We start from the raw sequence: 22,395 nt of genomic DNA, 5'->3' as shown, positions 1-22,395 counted from the left end.
TTTAAATAGAATCTCAGTTTGTCGCCCAGGCTGGCTGGAGTACAGTGGCGCTGTCTCGGCTCACTGCAACCTCTGCCTTCTGGGTTCAAGCGATTCTCCTGCCTCAGCCTCCTGAGTAACTGGGATTTCAGGCGTTCCTCCATGCCGGCTAATTTTTGTATTTTCAGCAGAGACGCGGTTTCACCATGTTGGCCAGGCTAGTATTGAACTCCTGACCTCAGGTGATCTGACTACCTTGGCCTCCCAAAGTGCTGGGATTACAGGCAGGAGCCACTGTGCCCGGCCCCTTTTCTCTTGAAATTAGAGGAAATGCACGTTACCCCGCCCGGTGCTGAGCAAAGCCTTGGGGCCCACAGGTGCATTTTTTCCCCCCTTTCTGAGCAGTTTGGGAGGTGAGAGGAAGAGAAGGGTGGATACTAAGTTCCCTTCAGGGGACAGGAAGTGTTCAGCTGATATGGTAGATCAGAGTGAGGGCTTGCCATTCCCAAGGCAAGTTGGGGCCTAGATGCTAAGAATTTTGCAGCTTTGGGCTCAGAGGTATCCAACAAGGGTTAAATGCTTGAGCCTTTCTGAAAGCCAATTACCAGGGAGGAGAGAGAAAGTGGTGGAGACCTGGAGTCCAAGTGTCTGGATTCATATGGCCTGCATTTTGGTCCATGCGGCTCTGTTTAATACCTGTGTGACCTTGTGCCAGTCTCTCAACCTCTAACCACTTGTGCCCTTAGCCATCCCTATCTTGTCAGATTGCTTTGAGGATGAATCAAGTAGCTGTGTTTCAACACTTAGACAGTGCCTGGTGGGTAGTAAGTGCTCAGTGGAAGATTTCTCATCATTATCATCAAAGACAACAGGAATGAAACTAACTGGAGACAAGATGAGTAGGACATGCAGAAAAGAGATACTGATGGGTAGGAGCACAGACGGCTGAGACCAGTGGGCAGCACCTTTATGTCCTGACACCAAAGGTTTAGAAATTTACTTTGCCTCTGCCGGGTCTGGAGGCTCATGCCTGTGATCCCAGCACTTTGGAAGGCCGAGGCAGTCAGATGACCTGAGGTCAAGAGTTTGAGACCAGCTTGGCCAACACAGTGAAAACCATCTCTACTAAAAATACAAAAATTAGCCAGGCATGGTGGCGGGTGCCTATAGTTGCAGCTACTCAGGAGGCTGAGGCAGGAGACTCGCTTGAAACTAGGAGGCAGAGGTTGCAGTGAACAAAGATCAAGCCACTGCACTCCTGCCTGGGCAACAAGAGCAAAACTCGAAAGAAAGAAAGAAGGAAGGAGGGAAGGAAGAAAAAGAAAGAAAGAAAGAAAGAAAGAAAGAAAGAAAGAAAAGAAATTTGCTTTACCTCTTTGTGAGCAAATACTGTGTGCTCATTGACTCCAAAGATAATTTTTTAGTGTAAAATCAACACCCAGAACCCACAGGGAACAAATAATTCCACAGAGCTAAGTTTTCCACAAACCTGCAGTGTGGCCTCTTCAACTTCAAAACCTTTTAAATGTTAAATATTAGTTTTAAATAATTGGGGTGGGAATGTTCCCCCAGTGGGTTACAGGCTTCCCTTTCTTTTTAAACAGTCTTCTCTGGGCTGTAATTCCTCTCTCCCCAGGCAAGTCAGGTCAAGGCCTCTGTGTAAGAGGGTTAGACCTCTGGCCTGGAGCTGCCTGGGGACCTAAGCAGCCTGCCCTGAGTAGCTCTGTGTTGTGTTCCTGGGCCTGCTCTCGAGCACCTTCTCTTCCTCTATGGGTAACTGTTACTTTTTCCTGTTGTGTGACTCCCCTTCTGGCAGCCTTTTCCTCTTACTCCTCACTGTTTCTTCTGTGGGCTGGAAAATTGGAATGACGCTTGTTAACATAGGTGGTTCCAGTCTGGGAAGCTTAATGCTGGACTTTGTTCTCGCTGCTCAGGCCATTGTGCTATGGTTCTCCTTCTGGTTTGGATGGGTGAGCTTGCTGGATCACAAGGTCCCAGATGGCCAGATGTACTTAGCAAAGGAGAGTTTCCTATGTAATTCTCTTCCCTACCCACATTTCCCCCTGGGGCGGGGGGGCGGTTATTCCTTATGGTTTGCCTGCATGTTGATAGGTGTTCGGACCCTGGCATTCATCTGTCCTCTCTCTGGCAGTAGTTCCTGAGGCTTTAGGCAGCTGGGCTGGCATGGTAGTGGTTTGCTGCATCCATCACTTCATCATCTACATTAGGTATTTCTCCTAATGTTATCCCTCCCCAATCCCCCCATCCCCTGCTATTCCTCCCCTAGGCCCCCACCCATCAGGCCCCAGTGTGTGATGTTCCCCTCCTTGTGTTTATGTGTTCTCATTGTTCAACACCCACTTATGAGTGAAAACATGCGGTGTTTGGCTTTCTGTTCTGTGTCAGTTTGCTGAGAATGATGGTTTCCAGTTTCATCCATGTCTCTGCAAAGGACATGAACTCATCTTTTTATGGCTGCAGAGTATTTCATGGTGTATATGTGCCACATTTTCTTTATCCTGTCTATCATTGCTGGGCATTTGGGTTGGTTCTGTCTTTGCTATTGTGAACAGTGCCACAATAAACATACATGTGTATGTGTCCTTGTAATAGAATTATTTACAATCCTTTTGGGTTTATACCCAGTAATGGGATTGCTGGGTCAAATGGTATTTCTATTTCTAGATCCTTGAGGAATTACCACACTGTCTTCCACAATGGTTGAATTAATTTACACTCCCACCAACAGTATGAAAGCATTCCTATTTCTCCACATCATCTCTAGCATCTGTTGTCTCCTGATTTTTTAATCATCGCCATTCTAACTGGCATGAAGTGGTATCTCAACGTGGTTTGGATTTGCATTTATATAATGACCAGTGATGATAAGCTTTTTTTAATACGTTTGTTGGCTGCACAAATGTCTACTTTTGAAAAGTGTCTGTTTATATCCTTTGCCCACTTTTTGATGGGGTTGTTTTTTTCTTGTAAATTTGGTTAAGTTCTCCGTAGATTATCTGATGGGTAGATTGCAAAAAAATTTTCCCCATTGTGTTGGTTGCCGGTTCACTCTATTGATAGTTTCTTTTGTTGTACAGAAGCTCTTAAGTTTAATTAGATATCACTTGTCTATTTTGGCTTTTGTCGCCATTGCTTTTGGTGTTTTAGTTATGAAGTCCTTGCCCGTGCCTATGTTCTGGATGCTATTACCTAGGTTTTCTTCTAGAGTTTTCATGGTGTGAGGCCTCATGTTTAAATCTTTAATCCGTCTAGAGTTAATTTTTGTATAAAATGTAAGGAAGGAATCGTTTCAGCTTTCTGCATATGGCTAGCCAGTTTTCCCAGAAAAGTGAGGAAAGATATAAAATTGACACCCTAACATCACAATTAAAAATACTAGAGGAGCAGCCAGGCACGGTGGCTCAAGCTCGTAATCCCAGCACTTTGGGAGGCCGAGGCAGGTGGATCACGAGGTCAAGAGATCGAGACCATCCTGGTCAACATGGTGAAACCCCGTCTCTACTAAAAATACAAAAAATTAGCTGGGCATGGTGGCACATGCCTGTAATCCCAGCTACTTAGGAGGCTGAGGCAGGAGAATTGCTTGAACCCAGGAGGCGGAGGTTGCGGTGAGCCGAGATCGCGCCATTGCACTCCAGCCTGGGTAACAAAAGCGAAACTCTGTCACAAAAAAAAAAACAAAACAAAACAAACAAAAAAAAAAACTAGAGGAGCAAGATCAAACAAATTCGAAAGCTAGTAGAAGGCAAGAAATAACTAAGATCAAAGCAGAAATTAAGGAGATAGAGACACAAAACAATCCTTCAAAAACTCAATAAATCCAGGAGCTCGTTTTTTGAATAGACCACTAGCCAGACTAATAAAAAAGAAAAGAGAGAAGATCCAAATAGATGCAATAAAAACCAGTCAATCTAGGAGAATGAAAATAAACCAGTCAATCTAGAAAAAATGGACAAATTCCTGGACACTTACACCCTCCCAAGATTAAAGCAGGAAGCAGTTGAATCCCTGAATAGCCCAATAACAAAGTCTGAAGTTGGGGCAGCAATTAAGAGCCTACCAATCAAAAAAAGTCTAGGACCAGTTGGGTTAACAGCCAAATTCTACCAGAGATACAAAGAGGAGCTGATGCCATTCCTTCTGAAACCATTCCAAACAATACCAAAAGGGGGAATCCTCCCTAACTCATTTTATGAGACCAACATCATCCTAATATCAAAACTTGGCAGAGATGCAACTGAAAAAGAAAATTTCAGGCAAATATCCATGATGAACATTGATGCAAAAATCTTCAATAAAATGCTGGCAAACCGAATCCAACAACACATCAAAAAGCTTATCCATCATGATCAAGTCAGCTTCATCCCAGGGATGCAAGGCTGGTTCAACATCTGCAAATCTGTAAATGTAATCCACCACATAAACAGAACCAAAGACAAAAACCACATGATGATCGCAATAGATGCAGAGAAGGCCTTCAATAAAATTCAACAGCCCTTTATGCTAAAAACTCTCAATAAACTAGGTATTGATGAATTATATTTCAAAATAATATGAGCTACTTATGACAAACCCACAGCCAGTATCATATTGAATGGGCAAAAGATGGAAGCATTTCCTTTGAAGACTGGCACAAGACAAGGATGCTCTCTCTCACCACTTCTATTCAACATAGTATTGGAAGTCCTGGCTAGGGCCTTCAGGCAAGAGAGGGAAATAAAGGGTATTCAAATAGAAAAAGAGGATATGAAATTGTTCTTGTTTGCATATGACATGATTGTATATTTAGAAGACTCCATCATCTCAGCCCAAAATCTCCTTAAGCTGATAAGCAACTTCAGCAAAGTCTCAGGATGCAAAATCAATGTGCAAAAAATCGCAAGCATTCCTATACACCAATAATAGACAAACAGAGAGCCAAATCATGAGTGAACTCCTATTCACAATTGCAACAAAGAGAATAAAATACCTAGGAATACAACTAACAAGGGATGTGAAGGACCTCTTCAAGGTCATGCTATGAAATGGGCACAGTCTTCCCTGCCCTGCCTCCCTGCATGGTTCTGTGAGGCTTGGATGATATAGCAGATGTAAGGACTCTGTCCCTGGAAGACCATATATGGATGGAAAGAGAAAAAAGGCCCTGAGTGAGGGTCCTGGATGGGTGGGGTGAGGATGGGGAGAATGAATGACAGTGGAAAGCCAGGGTTCCTGCTAGTCCTGGGTCCTCTGCACCCCTCTGGCCAGCCAGGCCCACCGAACGGTGCCCAAGAGGGACCTGCACTTCACCTGTCTCAAAGCCCAAGGTTTCCCCAAGACCTCTCCCTGGAGCTCCCAAAGTTGATACCTATTTTTCTAAGTTCTGTCCCCACACTATCTCTTTGTTCAGTGGAAACAACTGTGCATTGTGCTTTGCTGTAGAACATTGATTTTTCAGGTTAAAACTAAGTCACCCCTATGCTGCAGGATGACTTGTGATGGGTGTGTGGGCATCTGTCCTTTGCCTCCCAAGCCCAGGGGGACAGGGGTGCCTCCCACACTGTGTGTTCATCTTATATTTTTCAGCCTTGGAGTGGTGGATCCTGCTGCTCATCAGAACTTTGTTTTTCTTTTCAACCCATTCCATCCTATGAACCTTCTTGGAAAAGTCCTTATTGGTTCTCATGCTGCAGGGCAGGGGAAATTGCCGAGAGGTAACCTGATAGCGTGGCACTACCCTACAAACAGGCTTGAACTTTCTGTCTGTCCCTGCAAGATGGTACTCAGAGCAGAGCAAGAGGGAGCTCAGAGCAGTTGGAGCTCTGAGCAGATGCAGTTTAGAGCACATGGAACTCTGAGCAAGATGGAACTCTTAACAAGACGGAGCTCAGAGGAAGAGGGAGCTTGGAGCAGATGGAGCCAGAGCAAGATGAAGCTCTGGGCAGATGGCACTCCACCAAGATGAAGCCTTGAGCAAGATGGAGCTCAGAGCAGATGGAACTCTCAGGAAGATGAAGTTCTGAACAGATAGAGCTGTTGGATCTCTGAGCAGATGCAGCTCTGAGCAAGATGAAACTCCCAGCAAGTCAGAGCTCTGAGCAGATGGAGCTTTGTGCAAGATGAGTAGATGAAGTTTTGAGCAAGATACAGCTCAGAGCAGGAGCTCTGAATTCTAAGCAAGGTGGAGCTATGAGTAGACAGAACTCAAACAGATGGAGATTGGAGCAAACGGAGCTCAGAGCAAGGTCAAGCACCAAGCAAGATGGAAATCCAGAAGGATTTCGGAAGAAGATGGAACTGTAGACAGATAGAGATCCAAGAAATATGGCAGTCAGAGCAGATGGAACTCCAAACCAGATAGAGCTCAGAACAAGATGGAACTTAAAGCAGATGGAGCTCAGAGTAGGATAGAGTTCTGAGCAAGATGGAGCTCCAATCAAGATGGAATTGAGAGCAGATGGAGCTCAAAGCAAATGGAGATCTGAGCAAGGTGGAGCTCAGCTCAAGATGCAGGTCAGAGCAGATGGAGCTATGAGCCAGATGGAGTTCAAAGCAGATGGAGCTTGGAGCAAGAGAAAGCTCAGAGGAAGATGGAGCTCAGAAATAATGGAGCTTGAGGTTCAAGATGGAGCTGGGACTAGAAAAATTTTAATAATAACAAACTGTGACAAATAAATGGGTTCCAAGCTTGACACCAGAAGACAGATATCATTCTGGAATAGCGGGTTGGCCAAACTGGATGGTTGGGTTGTGTTATGGTCACAGTGTTTGGACATGTGCAGGTGGCTACCTTAGTTTTTCCTTGCATGTTAATTGTGTAACAGAAGTGCTTTGTTCATTGTAAAATACAGAATCTGTTCCATCATACAATATTTTTAATGCAGTTGTGTATTGCATAATATTTTAAGATTACAGGCCGGGCGCGGTGGCTCAAGCCTGTAATCCCAGCACTTTGGGAGGCCGAGGCAGGTGGATCACGAGGTCAAGAGATCGAGACCATCCTGGTCAACATGGTGAAACCCCGTCTCTACTAAAAATACAAAAAATTAGCTGGGCATGGTGGCGTGTGCCTGTAATCCCAGCTACTCAGGAGGCTGAGGCAGGAGAATTGCCTGAACCCAGGAGGCGGAGGTTGCGGTGAGCCGAGATCGCGCCATTGCACTCCAGCCTGGGTAACAAGAGCGAAACTCCATCTCAAAAAAAAAAAACCAAACAAAATTTAAGATTACAGAAGAACAAAATAGTCAATTGAACAATGCTTTTCTCTTCATAACTTAAGCATTACTTAAATGAAACCTCACTGTTTAAAACTTTGAAATATATTGGTTTAAGTCATCAAAATCTTTCTGTCATATTATACTGCTTGACAACTAAATATGGTTTCCAGAAATGAGACCCAGCTGAGCAGAGCCATAGCAACAACACTTCTGAACCACATATATTTTTGGCTAGAGAGCTATCAAGAAACATCACCCAACAAATCAGCTTTCAGCTTGAAGAATGAAGAGGAAAGACTCTAGGCATATGGTGGCAGTGGTGAGCTGGCACACACTTGTCACCAGAGTGTGACATCTACAACTGGAGTTATTTCCCCAACCAGGAGTCTGGTAAAATATTCCTTCTTAAATAGCCATATGCATGTCAAAAAACCTCAAACTGTATACTTTGAGATATGTGTCATTTTTCCACGCAAAAACATGATTAAAACAAGATAATTTTGTGAAAACCCCTGAGTGGTTTGATAGGATTGGCTAGTTTGGGAGATTATTTTTTCTAAATTAACTGGTAAGCAGCTCCAGGGAAGGAGAAACCCCTTCAGAACCACCCAATATAGATGTAAGTTGATTTTTTAAATGACTCTATTTAACCCATCAAAAGGTTTTCTAGACTCTATGATCCCTAGAAAAAAGTAGCTGGCCATACATAAAGATGCATGCGTGATTATACTAATTTTTTGGCCAAATTATAAGGCAACATTTTAAATGAAATAACAAAGGAGTTTATTGTAACAGCTCTTATTACTTTGTCAACTAAAGAGACACCCAGAAGTAGCAGCATGCTTCTCCACATCCAGAAGGTGAACTTTTTGCCTTTGGTGTGGACTAGTGTTACACAAATGAGGTCCGCTGTTCTATCCTACCCTACAATACAGTTACTATTTTTTGTTTTTCGTTTTTTTATTTTTTTGAGACGGAGTTTCATGCTTGTTACCCAGGCTGGAGTGCAATGGCACGATCTCAGCTCACCACAACCTCTGCCTCCTGGGTTCAGGCAATTTTCCTGCCTCAGCCTCCCGAGTAGCTGGGACTACAGGCATGCACTACCATGCCCAGCTAATTTTTGTATTTTTAGTAGAGCCAGGGTTTCACCATGTTGACCAGGATGGTCTTGATCTCTTGACCTCGTGATCCACCCGCCTCGGCCTCCCTAAGTGCTGGGATTATAGGCATGAGCCACCGCGCCCGGCCCAGTTACTGTTGAAATAAGAAAGGTATGTGGAAATGTGAAGCAGGCCTGCTGTAACAAACATGTTGCATGTGTGATGTAAGAGACTGGGTGCTGTTAAGTCACAAATAATGGTTGGTGGGAGGCAGAGTAGCAGTTGGGGGTAGGCTCTGGGGACAGACTGCTGAGGTTTAAACCCTGATTTTAGCACCTGCCACCTGTGTAACCTTGTGTGAATACCAAACTCCTCTAATCTTTAGTTTCACCATCTGAAGGCAGCTCCCAAGCTGTTGTGGGAGGGGAATCCAGAGAGGGATATCCCCAAACCAGAATATTTAAGTTGATAAGAGTAATGCCTCGGTGGGACATGATGGCTCATGTCTGTAATCCCAACACTTTGAGAGGCTGAGGCAGGCGAATCACGAGGTCAGGAGTTTGAGACAAGCCTGGCCAATATGGTGAAACTCTGAGTCTACTAAAAATACAAAAATTAGCAGGCATGGTAGTACACCCCTACAATTCCAGTTACTCAGGAGGCTGAGGCAGGGGAATCACTTGAACCTGGGAGGCAGTGGTTGCAGTGAGCTGAGATGATGCCACTGCACTCCAACTTGGGTAACAGAGCAAAGGCGAGACTCCATCTTTAAAAAAAAAAAAAAAAAAAAAAAAGCCAGGCGCAGTGGCTCAAGCCTGTAATCCCAGCACTTTGGGAGGCCGAGGTGGGTGGATCACGAGGTCGAGGGTTCGAGACCATCCTGGTCGACATGGTGAAACCCCGTCTCTACTAAAAATACAAAAAAATCAGCTGGGCATGGTGGCGTGTGCCTGTAATCCCAGCTACTCAGGAGGCTGAGGCAGGAGAATTGCCTGAACCCAGGAGGCGGAGGTTGCGGTGAGCCGAGATCGCGCCATTGCACTCCAGCCTGGGTAACAAGAGCGAAACTCTGTCTCAAAAAAAAAAAAAAAAAAAAAAAAGAGTATTGCTTCCACAAATGCTAGTATCAAGGTGAAAATTTGACTTGCATTTAATCGTCATTGATCCTTTTCAGGTAGATATCATGATGTCATTCTCATGGTGACCCACCTGGCTACACCTTCCTGCCAGTTCTGTTGGATCTGGGCTGGGACAGGAGCCTCTGCAGTAGGAGAGCAGGCCTGTGCTTTGCAGTACTAGTAGCAAGTACGGATGAGAGGTCCTTGTTTTCCAAAGATAATTGATCTCGGGCATAGGCCGCATATAGTACTTTAATTTAGAGGGTGGACTAATGTTTTCTAGTGAAAAACAGAAATGGGTTGGGTGCAGTGGCTCATGCCTATAATCCCAGGACTTTGGGAAGCCGAGGCTGGCAGATCACAAGGTGAGGAGATCAAGAACATCCTGGCCAACACAGTGAAAACCCATCTTCACTAAAAATACAAAAATCAGCTGGGCGTGGTGGCATGTGCCTGTAGTCCCAGCCACTCAGGAGGCTGATGTAGAAGAATCGCTTGAACCTGGGAGGGAGAGGTGTCAGTGAGCCGAGATCCTGCCACTGCCCTCCAGCCTGGTGACAGAGCAAACCTCCATCTCAAAAAAAACAGCAGAAATATTCTGACTAGAAATTAATTCACAAAAGGAAATAAGACACTCAGTTTTTAGTCTTTTTAGCTAACCAAGTTTATGTTAATTTGAACAGTGCTATTTGTAGAACAAACCAAGGAGGAATCAGTGCTTGAGATTTTTTTTTTTTTTTTTGAGATGGAGTTTCGCTCTTGTTACCCAGGCTGGAGTGCAATGGCGCGATCTCGGCTCACCGCAACCTCCCCTCCTGAGTTCAGGCAATTCTCCTGCCTCAGCCTCCTGAGTAGCTGGGATTATAGGCACGCGCCACCATGCCCAGCTAATTTTTTGTATTTTTAGTAGAGACGGGGTTTCACCGTGTTGACCAGGATGGTCTCGATCTCTTGACCTCGTGATCCACCCGCCTCGGCCTCCCAAAGTGCTGGGATTACAGGCTTGAGCCACTGCGCCCGGCCAGTGCTTGAGATTTTTATAGTGTAGTCACTTCTGTCAGGTGTGACTTCTGAGGCCTATTTGTAGAAGCATTCTAAGATTTCAGCAGTTTTCTCAAGGATTTCTCATCCTTTGACATTCAAATTATTCATTTTAAAAATACATTATTCTGAAACAATAATCAACTTATAGAAAGGTTGCAGGTACAGTACAAAGAACTTTTTTCTTGACCCATTTGAGGGTCAATTGCCAACCTGATGTCCCATCACCCCTAAAGCTTTGGTGTACATTTCTTACAAACAGGACATTCTCCTGCATAGCCACAGTGCACTAAATCAGGGGGTCATTGTTGTGTTACTGCCATGCAATCCTCAAGTCCCATTCAAGTTTCACCCAGTAGTCTCAATATTGTTTCTTTGAGCAAAAGAACCCAGCTGAGAATCATGTATTGCATTTAGTTGCCATGTGTCTGCTGTCTCCAGTCTAGAAGAGTTCCTTAGTGCTTCTGTGACTTACACGCATGTTATGTTTGGAGGTCACAGGCCAGTTGTTTTGTATTGTGTCTTTATCTGCATTTGTCCATTTCCATTAGATTCAGATATGCATCATTGGCAGGAATAACAGAAGCGATGCCATTTTCTACTCATTGCGTTCCATTACATGGGGCAGATTTTAATTTATTCTGTTTCCGATGATATTTACTTTGATCACACGCTTAAGGTGGTGACTGGCAAGTGTTTTCACTTTCAGGTTAGTCTTTTTCTTTCTTTCTTTCTTTTTTTTTTTTTTCAGACGGAGTTTTGCTCTTGTTACCCAGGCTGGAGTGCAATGGCGTGATCTCGGCTCACCGCAACCTCCGCCTCCTGGGTTCAGGCAATTCTCCTGCCTCAGCCTCCTGAGTAGCTGGGATTACAGGCAGGTGCCACCATGCCCAGCTGATTTTTTTTTTTTTTTTTGTATTTTTAGTAGAGACGGGGTTTCACCATGTTGACCAGGATGGTCTCGATCTCTTGACCTCGTGATCCACCTGCCTTGGCCTCCCAAAGTGCTGGGATTACAGGCTTGAGCCACTGCGTCCGGCCTTTTTTTTTTTTTTTTTGAGATAGAGTCTAACTCTGTCACTCAGGCTAGAGTGCAGTGGTGCAATCTTGGCTCACTGCAACCTCTGCCTCCCAGGCCCAAGGCTATTCTTGTCTGAACTCCTCTGGATGTTCAGACATGAAAAAGAATTTAGTGCCTTCTTCTCTGCCATGCCACCCTGCTGTACTCTGTCACTCTCTACCACTCTCCACCACTCCATTCCTCTGCTCCACTTGACATTCAGCCACTTGTGTGTGTGCCCTCTGAAGTATCAAGTTATAATTGGAGGCATAGCAGGCTAGAGTGGTCTTGGAAAATGCAACATTCAGGCACAAAAACAGGAGGGCCTGTTCTCACTCAGATCTGCAAGCACAAGCCTAAAGACGAAGCCCTCACCAGGGACCCTATTCTTCTCTACCCAGCACTACCCTGTCACCTCCCGTATTATTTCCCCTCTGAAAAGGCACATCTAACTGCCATTAGAATATGGATAATGACTGGTTTTAGCTACTTCTTGCCAACAGGGGGCATTGTTTGGGGAAAAATAGCGGTCAGATTTCTTCCAGATATCTACTTAAGGGTACCTGGCAAAGGGAAGTCACTGTTCAAGGCCCCAGTTGCCTGCTTTTTTGGAATTTGATGGCCTGTAGGTATGAGAAAGAAAAAAAAAAACTTTTGTAAGGTTAAATATGCATAGGTTGAACATGTGTATTATACAAGTAAAGACTTTAGCACCAGCCAGGCGTGGTAGCTCCTGCTTGTAATCCCAGCACCTTGGGAGGCCAAGGCAGATCACCTGAGGTCGAGAGTTTGACACCAGCCTGACCAACATGGAGAAATCCTGTCTCTCCTAAAAATACAAAATTAACCGGTGTGGTGGCGTAGTCCTGTAATCCCTGCTACTTGGGAGGCTGAGACAGGAGAATTGTTTGAACTCAGGAGGTGGGGTTGCAGTGAGCCAAAATCGTGTCATTGCCCTCTAGCCTGGGCAATGAGAGCAAAACTCTGTCTCAAAATTTAAACAAAAAAAGAAAATAATTTAGCACCAGAGATTTCAGAAAAAAAAGTGAAATGTACTAATTATTCTGAAAACACTATTGTGCCCTGTGGTATGGAACAGAACAAAGGTAAGAAAAGAACAGCAAGCATAGGCAAGACTATAACAAGGATGTCCATGGAGGGGTTAATTATTAGCACTTTTCTTTTGTGATTTTTAGCTTAAGGTCTCTGATCTCTTCACACTGATACTTTGGGTACTCTTCTGGGTTAACAGAGGTGGCTCCATCAATTTCCCAGGTCTTTTTTTTTTTTTTTTTTTTTGAGACGGAGTTTCGCTCTTGTTACCCAGGCTGGAGTGCAATGGCTCGATCTCCGCTCACCGCAACCTCCGCCTCCTGGGCTCAGGCAATTAGGCAATTCTCCTGCCTCAGCCTCCTGAGTAGCTGGGATTACAGGCACGTGCCACCATGCCCAGCTAATTTTTTGCACTTTTAGTAGAGACGGGGTTTCACCATGTTGACCAGGATGGTCTCGATCTCTCGACCTCGTGATCCACCCGCCTCGGCCTCCCAAAGTGCTGGGATTACAGGCTTGAGCCACCGCGCCCGGCTAATTTCCCAGGTCTTTACTTGGGTGTAATAAAATCAAGAATCTATTCTAATGACTTATTGTAAAAGGTCAAGGTAGCCACTTTCAAGGGGTTCTCTAAAATACTATCTGGTTCCAGGGCCTGTTTCTGCAGCTTCCTTCTGATATCAGGGACTGCCTGAGTAATAAATTTATTCTTTAGGATTAGTTGCCTCTTGGTTGAATCAGGAGATAGAGAGGTATGCTTTACCAAGGCCTCTCTTAGCCTTTCCAAGAAGGCAGTGAGATTTTCATCAAATCCCTGGTCAATCATGGATAACAGTATAATTGAGATGTTTGATCCTGGGCCTACACAAGCCCTCTATTATGAACACCTTAAACTGTCTCCTCTTTCAGTCACCCATTTCATTGTTGGAATCCCATCCAGGGTCATATACTGGTACTGCTCCTCTTCCAGTTGAATAACATTTGCCCCCTTTTCTCATGATATGGGTAATGCAAAGCTCATCTCCAAATCTCTCTACTACCTGCAGAGGGGCTTGCTTCTGTGTCCATCAGGGTCTAATTCAAAAGTAACATAACGTCTCTCCAGAAGAGTTCAAATATTTGGATGAAATTCTGGAAAGCCTTCATAGGTCTTTCAGGGTCATCTGAAAAGTTGCAAGGATCCCCCTTAATATGCTTTCAGCCCGGTAGAGAAAAGGGGATCTGGACCTTACTGGGTCCAGATTTACCAGGCATCAGTTGGAGGAGCAAGGTAATACAATAAGTCATTGAAATAGATTCTTGAGCCACCCCACAGCTCAAACCCCTGAAGAAAGCAGGAGCACGCAGACAGACAGATGTCAGAGCCCAAGTGCACATGTGTTACAGTGGGCTCTTTTAGCCTTGCCATCCAGGAACAGCTGAGTGTTTACCCACCCCCCACTTAGATTCTTGTCTGGCATTCTGGATAAGCAGGTCGCACAAACTGTTTGAAAGGTGATAAATGCAAATAATTTTTTTGGAGACGGAGTCTAGCTCTGTTGTGCAGGCTGGAGTGCAATGACATCATCTCGGCTCACTAAAACCTCTGCCTCCCAGGTTCAAGTGATTCTCCTGCTTAAGCTTCCCAAGTAGCTGGATTACAGGTGCCCACCACTATGCTCAGCTAATTTTTGTATATTTAGTAGAGACGGGGTTCTTACTGTGTTGGCAAGGCTGGTCTTGAACTCCTGACCTTGTGATCTGCCAGCCTTGGCCTCCCAAAATGCTGGGATTACAAGTGTGAGCCACTGTGCCCAGATGAGAGTTTATTGAGCAGTGGAGGTGACTTTCAGCAGGATGGGAATGTGGAGTGAGAAGCTGGAGTGGGAAGGTAGAGGGAGAGGAGATAATCTTCCCCTGGAGTCTGGCCATCCTCAGCTCAACTCCTCTCAACATTCAGATGCCACTTTCTGCTGCTCTCTGCCTCTGTGTTCTTCTGCTCCTCTCATTCAGTTGCTTGGGTGTGTGCCAACTGAGATCTTAATTTGTATGGGCACAGGAGTAAGGGCACGGTGGGCCAGAGTGGTCTTGAAAATGCAACATTTGATTGCAAAAACAAGAGTGATCTTTCTCTCTTAGGTCTGTGGGTACAGGCCTGAGGGTGAAGTCCTCACCAGGGATGCCATCCTTCTCTACTAAGCACTTCCATGGCCCACTCTCATATCCATGACCTTGATCCAAAAAAAATTTTTTTAAATCTTATTTTTGTCAATCAGCCAAAATATGAATCAAAAGAAGGCATAGAAATGAAAGTATCTAACAGTCATAATTTATATTTTAAATTTAAAACACTTCTAGAAAGTATGGTATACTTACAAAATAGAATGCTATTCAGTCCTTTAAAAAAAAAAAAAAAAAAAGGAAGTCGGCCGGGTGCGATGGCTCACACCTGTAATCCCAGCACTTTGGGAGGCCAAGGCAGGCAGATCATGAGGTCAAGAGATCAAGACCATTCTGGCCAACATGGTGAAACCCCATTTCTACTAAAAAATACAAAAAATTAGCTGGGCATAGCAGTGCAAGCCTGTAGTCCCAGCTAGTCAGGAGGCTGAGGCAGGAGAATTGCTTGAACCTGGGAGGCAGAGGTTGAAATGAGCTGAGATCGCGCCATTGCACTCCAGGTTGGTACCTGGCAACAAAGCAAGACTCTGTCTAAAAAAAGAAAAAAAAGGAAGTCTTGTTATTTGCAACAACACTGATAAACCTGAAGGACATTATGCTAAGTAAAATAAGCCAGCATAGGAAAACACACACACATACACGATTTCATTTCTATGTAAAGTGAAAAAAAAAATTCAAACTCACAGAATGAGTAGAATCATGATTGTCCTCAGCTGGGGGTGGAGAAGATGTTGGTCTAACGTCATGGATGTTATTCTCCTCTCAGTTTTGATTCACTAGTGAATTGAATTATATCCTCAAGAATCAAAACTAAAGAAACAATATATTTGTTAAAGCAATGCAGGTTGTTTACTGAAATTTCAGAGCCTTTGCAAAATAATATATTTTCTGCTCACATCACCATCCTCTGTGGGTTTTCTTTTTTTTTTCTTGTTAAGAGGACTTCTTCATGATCTTTCAGGGATTGTATCTTGTTCCATCTTCTGTTAGCATTCTCCTTTCTTCAGTGAATGAATTAAAAAAAAAAAGAGATGCAGTGAAGACACATTTGCTTCTTATCCACACATCACTTCCACTGATTATTAGTCACTCTGGGTATAGCTGAGAATAGCAGTTTCCTGGTAGGACAACCACTGCTCAGCAATAAACAACACACTGAAAAAAAGTATAAATCATTCATTAAAAACTAACACATTCTAAGAAAAATAAGCATCTGCATAAATAATAAAATGCTTGTGCAAAATGAAGATTCATTTTGTAGATTTCTATTGAGCTCAGATAACATTTGACTAAACGTTAACAAATACACAGCAGAAAAAATATCATTTAAAGTAAGAATTTTGTGAATAAAGTTATTCTTTCAATAGAAGTAAAAATATTATACTAATAGTCTCATCTATAGTTGTAAGAGGTTAAATGCTACTTTTTATTAATAGTATTTCATATAAGTATTTATATCATTCTCCTTTGCTATTTCAATGCCTTCTTCCCTTTTTTTATGTGAAAAACTGACCCAGTGGGTCCAGGAAATCACGTGGTGCTATTGCTACTTTAATAATAATGATGAAGAACACTTGTTCGGGTGGTTCTCACGTGCCAGAACTGTTGTTTGACCCAAAGTACTGATTTTCTATTTTTCTCTAAATTTACTGATAAAATTTTTAGCTAGAAAGACTTGATCTCATTCAAATATGTTTTATGGAATTTTGTTGACATTTAAATATCTCTGACTTACCAGGATTATCAACATTTTTTATGCATCCAGAGTACTATAAATAAACAATCTTACTAAAAGCCTTTCTGAGGCAGAGTAAGATTCATGAAATTTCTTTATAATATGGAATAAATGTGTTAACCATGTTTTCAATAATCACTCTGAACATAGCATTCTCAGTTCCCACTGTTTACCCTGAGTCATTCAGGGAAAACTGGTATTTCTGTAAACAGGCAGATAAAGGTGCTGAATGAAGGTGCACCATATTGCACATCAATGCTTTCCACATGAACCTACTAGGGTCTTAATATAATTGGATGTCATTTGCATGGTTAGATATTTACTGAATCTAGTCATACTATTATTTGGCAGCTAAAAGCATCTGTTACCCATTAGTTTTTCACAATTATTTGCTTGGCTGAAAAAATCTTTTGTTACTAACTCTAATAGATTAGATTTGAAATCTTCCATTTTTTAATGAAGTAAATCAGAAAAAAAAAAGCACTGTGTGTATGTAAACTGCATTTTTCTGCCTATCAAAATTATTTTTATATTGCCTTAGAAATCCTAGAAAGACACCTAAAAAATACTGTGTTCAAATCCTTTAGCCAGGATTTTAGGTTTTAAAAGGTCTTTGCTTCTGGTTAGTAATATGGCTATTTCAAAAATCATGACAATTATGCCAAGCCATTCAAAAAAATGTGGTTTTAAATTTTTTTTTTTTTTGAGACAGAGTTTCGCTCTTGTTACCCAGGCTGGAGTGCAATGGCGCGATCTCGGCTCACCGCAACCTCCACCTCCTGGGTTCAGGCAATTCTCCTGCCTCAGCCTCCTGAGTAGCTGGGATTACAGGCACGCGCCACCATGCCCAGCCAATTTTTTGTATTTTTAGTAGAGACGGGGTTTCACCATGTTGACCAGGATGGTCTCGATCTCTTGACCTCGAGATCCACCCGCCTCGGCCTCCCAAAGTGCTGGGATTGCAGGCTTGAGCCACCGCGCCCAGCCTAATTTTATCTCATTTAAAATGTTTTCTCTAATTGTTACTTTATCATATTAATCTAAGAAAAATTATCTACATATTTGGTCATGCATTCAAGAAATGTTTATATTCTGGTCAGGTGCAGTGGTTCACACCTGTAATCTTAGTACTTTGGGAGGCTGAGGTGGGCGAATCACTTGAAGCCAGAAGTTTGAGACCAGGCTGGCCAACATGGTAAAACTGCATCTCTGCTAAACGTACAAAAGTGTGGTGGTGTGCACCTCTAGTCAGTCTCAGCTACTCAGGAGGCTGAAGCAGAAGAATCCTTGAACCTGAGAGGTGGAGGTTGCAGTGAGCCGAGATCATGCAACTGCATTCCAGCCTGGACAACAGAGTGAGACTCTATTTCTAAAACAAAACAAAACCCAAGAAATACATGCATATGTATATAGATGTTTAAAGCTCGGTATTGTATTGCAGTATAGGAGAATCTCTGAAGGAAATCACTTTGAAATTTCCCAGGTAGAACTGGGAAATAATTATATCTTCAGTGAGGACAATTTGACTTCTTTTTCTGTTTGGTTGCCTTTTATTTCTCTATTTTGTTGGCTTGCTCTGGCTAGGACTTCCAGAATTATGTTAAATAAGTGTTTAGAGTTAATATTCTTGTCTTATATTTATTGAGAATGCATCCAGCTTTTGTCTGTTCACTATGATGTTGAATAAAGTTTTGTCATAGATGGCTCTTATTTTGAGGTATATTTCTTCAATTTCTGGTTTGTTGAGAATAGTTTTATAAATGAATATTCAATTTTCTTGAATGCTTTTTCTGCATTTATTGTGATAAGTTTTTGCTTTTAATCATCTTTACTGGTGAATCACACTTATTGACTTGTACATGATGAAACATTCTTGCATTCATAAAGCTTACATGATTGTGAAAAAACAACTTTCTGATTTGCTTATGAACTCAGCTTGCTAGTATTTAATGAAGAATTTTTGTTTCCATGTTCACCAAGAATATTGGCCTATAGTTGTCTTTTGTTGTATCTTTACTAGATTTTGGTATCAGAATAATTCTGGTTTCATATAATAAGTTAGGAATAATTTCCACCTTGATTTTTGGAATACATGTAGTAGGATTAGTACCAGCTCATCTTTACTATATGTGGTAAAACTTGGCTATAAATTCATCTGATCCAGGGCTGCTTATGGTTGGTGGGTTTTATATTACTAATTCAATATTATTATATATTTTTGCTCTGTCCAAGATTTTTGTTTCTTCCTGGTTTAACTTCAGGAAGTTGTGTATACCGAGTATATTTATTTTCTCTAAATTTTCTAGTTTGCATGCAGTAAATGTTCACAGTAGTCTCTGAAGATGTTTTGTATCTATGTGGGATAAACTGTGATTTCATATCTATAATATTTAAATACATGCAGAATAAAAGTTTGACAAAAATCACATTCCTTCATGATAAATCTTTGAAAAAAATAGGTATAGGACCAATAATGCACCTTAAGTCAATAAATGCCACTTATAACAAAATTTGCATAGCTAACAACATACTAGACAGGGAAATATTTTAGGCTTTTACTAAGAGATAGAACAGCACCAAGACACTCACTTTGTTTGATCCTGCTATACATGGTATTAAACATCCAAGACAGAAAAATTAGAAAATAAAAAGCATCTAGCTGGGCGCGGTGGCTCAAGCCTGTAATCCCAGCACTTTGGGAGGCTGAGGCGGGTGGATCACGAGGTCGAGAGATCGAGACCATCCTGGTCAACATGGTGAAACCCCGTCTCTACTAAAGATACAAAAAATTAGCTGGGCATGGTGGCACGAGCCTGTAATCCCAGCTACTCAGGAGGCTGAGGCAGGAGAATTGCCTGAGCCCAGGAGGCGGAGGTTGCGGTGAGCCGAGATCGCACCATTGCACTCCAGTCTGGGTAACAAGAGCGAAACTCCGTCTCAAAAAAAAAAAAAAAAAGAAAATAAAAAGCATCCAGATTGAAAAAAAATAAATTACAGCTGTTTGCAGATCACATAATCTTAGTAGAGAAAGGCCTAACACTTTACTAAGAACCAGTAGAACCAATAAATAAATTTATTTAACTGGCAGTATATAGTCAACATATCAAAGTCAATAGAATTTCAATGCACTAACAATTAACTATCTCATAAAATTAAAAAACAATCTCATCTATACCTGTAGGAACTATATTTTGAATTAAATTTAAACAAAAAGTTGAAACATCTTACCTTATAAACTGAGGAACATAAAAGAAATAACACACAAATGAAAATATATTCATGAATTGGTATTGTTAAATATCTGCATTACACAAAATGATCTACAGATATAATGCAACCTTTATCAAAATAGCAGCAACATACTAAATATATATTTTTAAAAAATCTAAAATTTATATAGTATGAAAAAACCCAGAATAGTCCAGAAAAAAAAAAGGCTGAAGGTATCACCCTAGCTGACTTCGAAACATACTACATAGCTATAGTAACCAAAATAGTACAGCACTTGAATAAAAATGGAGACATAGATTAATGGAGCAAAAGAGACAGCAGAAATATATCCATGTATTTACAGCTAACTGATTTTATAAATAGGTGACAATTTCTTAGGGACAGTATCTTCGATAAATGATGTTTAGAAAACTTTATAACTACTTGCAGAGCAATAAAACAAGATCTGCATCTCATACCATACATATATAAATCAACCATAAATAAATTAGATATTTAAATGTACGACTTGAAACTCTAACACTACTACAAAAAAAAATACAGAGTAAAAGCCCCATAACATTGATCTAGGCAGTGTCTTTTTTTAATTTAACCTTAAAATTCCAGAAAACAAACAAAAATTGATGACTTAGATTACTTGAAATTTTAAAAATTCTGCACACAATCTGATACAATCATCAAAATGAGACAACTAAAACATGGGAGATAATACTTGCAAATCACACTTGTAACAAGCAGTTAAATGTCAAAAACATATAAGAAACTCAAATAACTATACAACAAAAACAAAAATAAGCAAAAGACTTAAGTAAGTATTTTCAAGAAAAAAACACATGTGGCCAAGAGATATATAAAAAATGCTGAATATTATTATCAGGAAAAGGAAAGCAAAAAAAAAAATACTTCTAGGGGATAACAACTCACAACCATCAGAATTACTCTTATTTATTTTTTTTTAATGTGTTAGTAAAGGTGGGAAGAAAACAAAATTCTTGCACATTTTTGGTGGAATGCAGATGAGGACAACCATTATGAAAAACAAAATACAGATATCTCAAAAAGTTTAAAATCAAACTACCACATAATACAGCAATTGCAATATTGGATATATGTTCCAAATAAATAAAATTAGAATGAAGAAATATTTGCACTTTTGTGTTGTTTGCAACACTTTTCACAATGGCCAAAATATAGAATGAATTGTTAAATATCTAATGAGTACCTTAAGACAATGTGGTATACATACACAATGGAATACTATTCCTTTAAAAACTTTAATTTTTTGAATTACATGGATTGACCTGGAAGACCTGTTAGTTGAAATAAGACCTGGAAACCATCATTCTCAGCAAACTGACATAAGAGCAGAAAATCAAACACTGCATGTTCTCTCTCATAGGCGGGTGTTGAACAATGAGAACACATGGACACAGGGAGGGGAGCACTACACACTGGGGTCTGTTGGGGGGAAATGGGGGAGGGATGGGGGTGGGGAGGTGGGAAGAGGTAGCATGGGGAGAAATGACAGATACAGGCGAGGGGACAGAAGACAGAAAACCACACTGCCATGTGTGTACCTATGCAACAATCTTGCATGTTTTTCACATGTACCCCCAAACCTAAAATGCAATAAAAAAAAAAAGAATACAATTGAAAAAAAAAAAAAAAAGAAAGAAGAGACAGAAAGATTATTTTACTTATACATGGCTTCTTTTTTTTTTTTTTTTTTTTTTTGAGACGGAGTTTCGCTCTTGTTACCCAGGCTGGAGTGCAATGGCACGATCTCGGCTCACCGCAACCTCCGCCTCCTGGGTTCAGGCAATTCTCCTGCCTCAGCCTCCTGACTAGCTGGGATTACAGGCAAGCGCCACCATGCCCAGCTACTTTTTTGTGTTTTTAGTAGAGACGGGGTTTCACCATGTTGACCAGGATGGTCTCGATCGCTCGACCTCATGATCCACCCGCCTCGGCCTCCCAAAGTGCTGGGATTACAGGCTTGAGCCACCGCGCCCGGCCTATATATGGCTTCTAAATGACATAATTTCATTTAAGTAGAGAGTAAAATTATAACCACCAGATGTCAAAGCATTTAGAAGAAAGGAAGGTTTGGGAAGAGGTATGTCAAAGAATGCATAATTACAGTTGACAGGAAAAATAAGTTCAAACATTATCTTCTACAGCTTCATGACTATAGTTTATAATAATGTATTTACACTGAAAAAATCTAAGACAATATTATGTGCTCTCACCACAAAATTGTTAACTATATAAGGTAAAGCATTACCTAAAATTAAGCATTTGACAATGTATATACGTATTTAAAAATGTCATGTTTTACAGAATAAATGTACATGTATTTATTACAGATGGAAATGACATGAAAGACATTAAGAGGACAGGTGTTGCTTGTGGTCTCATGACTCACCCCTCTGTGAACACGGTAAACAAATTTGCATACAAAATAACAAAGAAATGTTTTAATCCAAAATATGCCCTGATCTCCAAATGTTTTTCAGAGAAAATGACCAGAAAGTTGACTGTTATTAGGTGATTAAGAATAAAAACCGTACGGCTGGGCGCGGTGGCTCAAGCCTGTAATCCCAGCACTTTGGGAGGCCGAGGCGGGTGGATCACGAGGTCAAGAGATCGAGACCATCCTGGTCAACATGGTGAAACCCCGTCTCTACTAAAAATACAA

The sequence above is a fragment of the Saimiri boliviensis genome, chromosome 14 (genome assembly GCF_048565385.1).
Source record: "Saimiri boliviensis isolate mSaiBol1 chromosome 14, mSaiBol1.pri, whole genome shotgun sequence".
Classification (NCBI taxonomy): Eukaryota; Metazoa; Chordata; class Mammalia; order Primates; family Cebidae; genus Saimiri; species Saimiri boliviensis.
The sequence above is the reverse complement of the archived record's forward strand: the minus strand, read 5'-3'. Positions refer to the sequence as shown.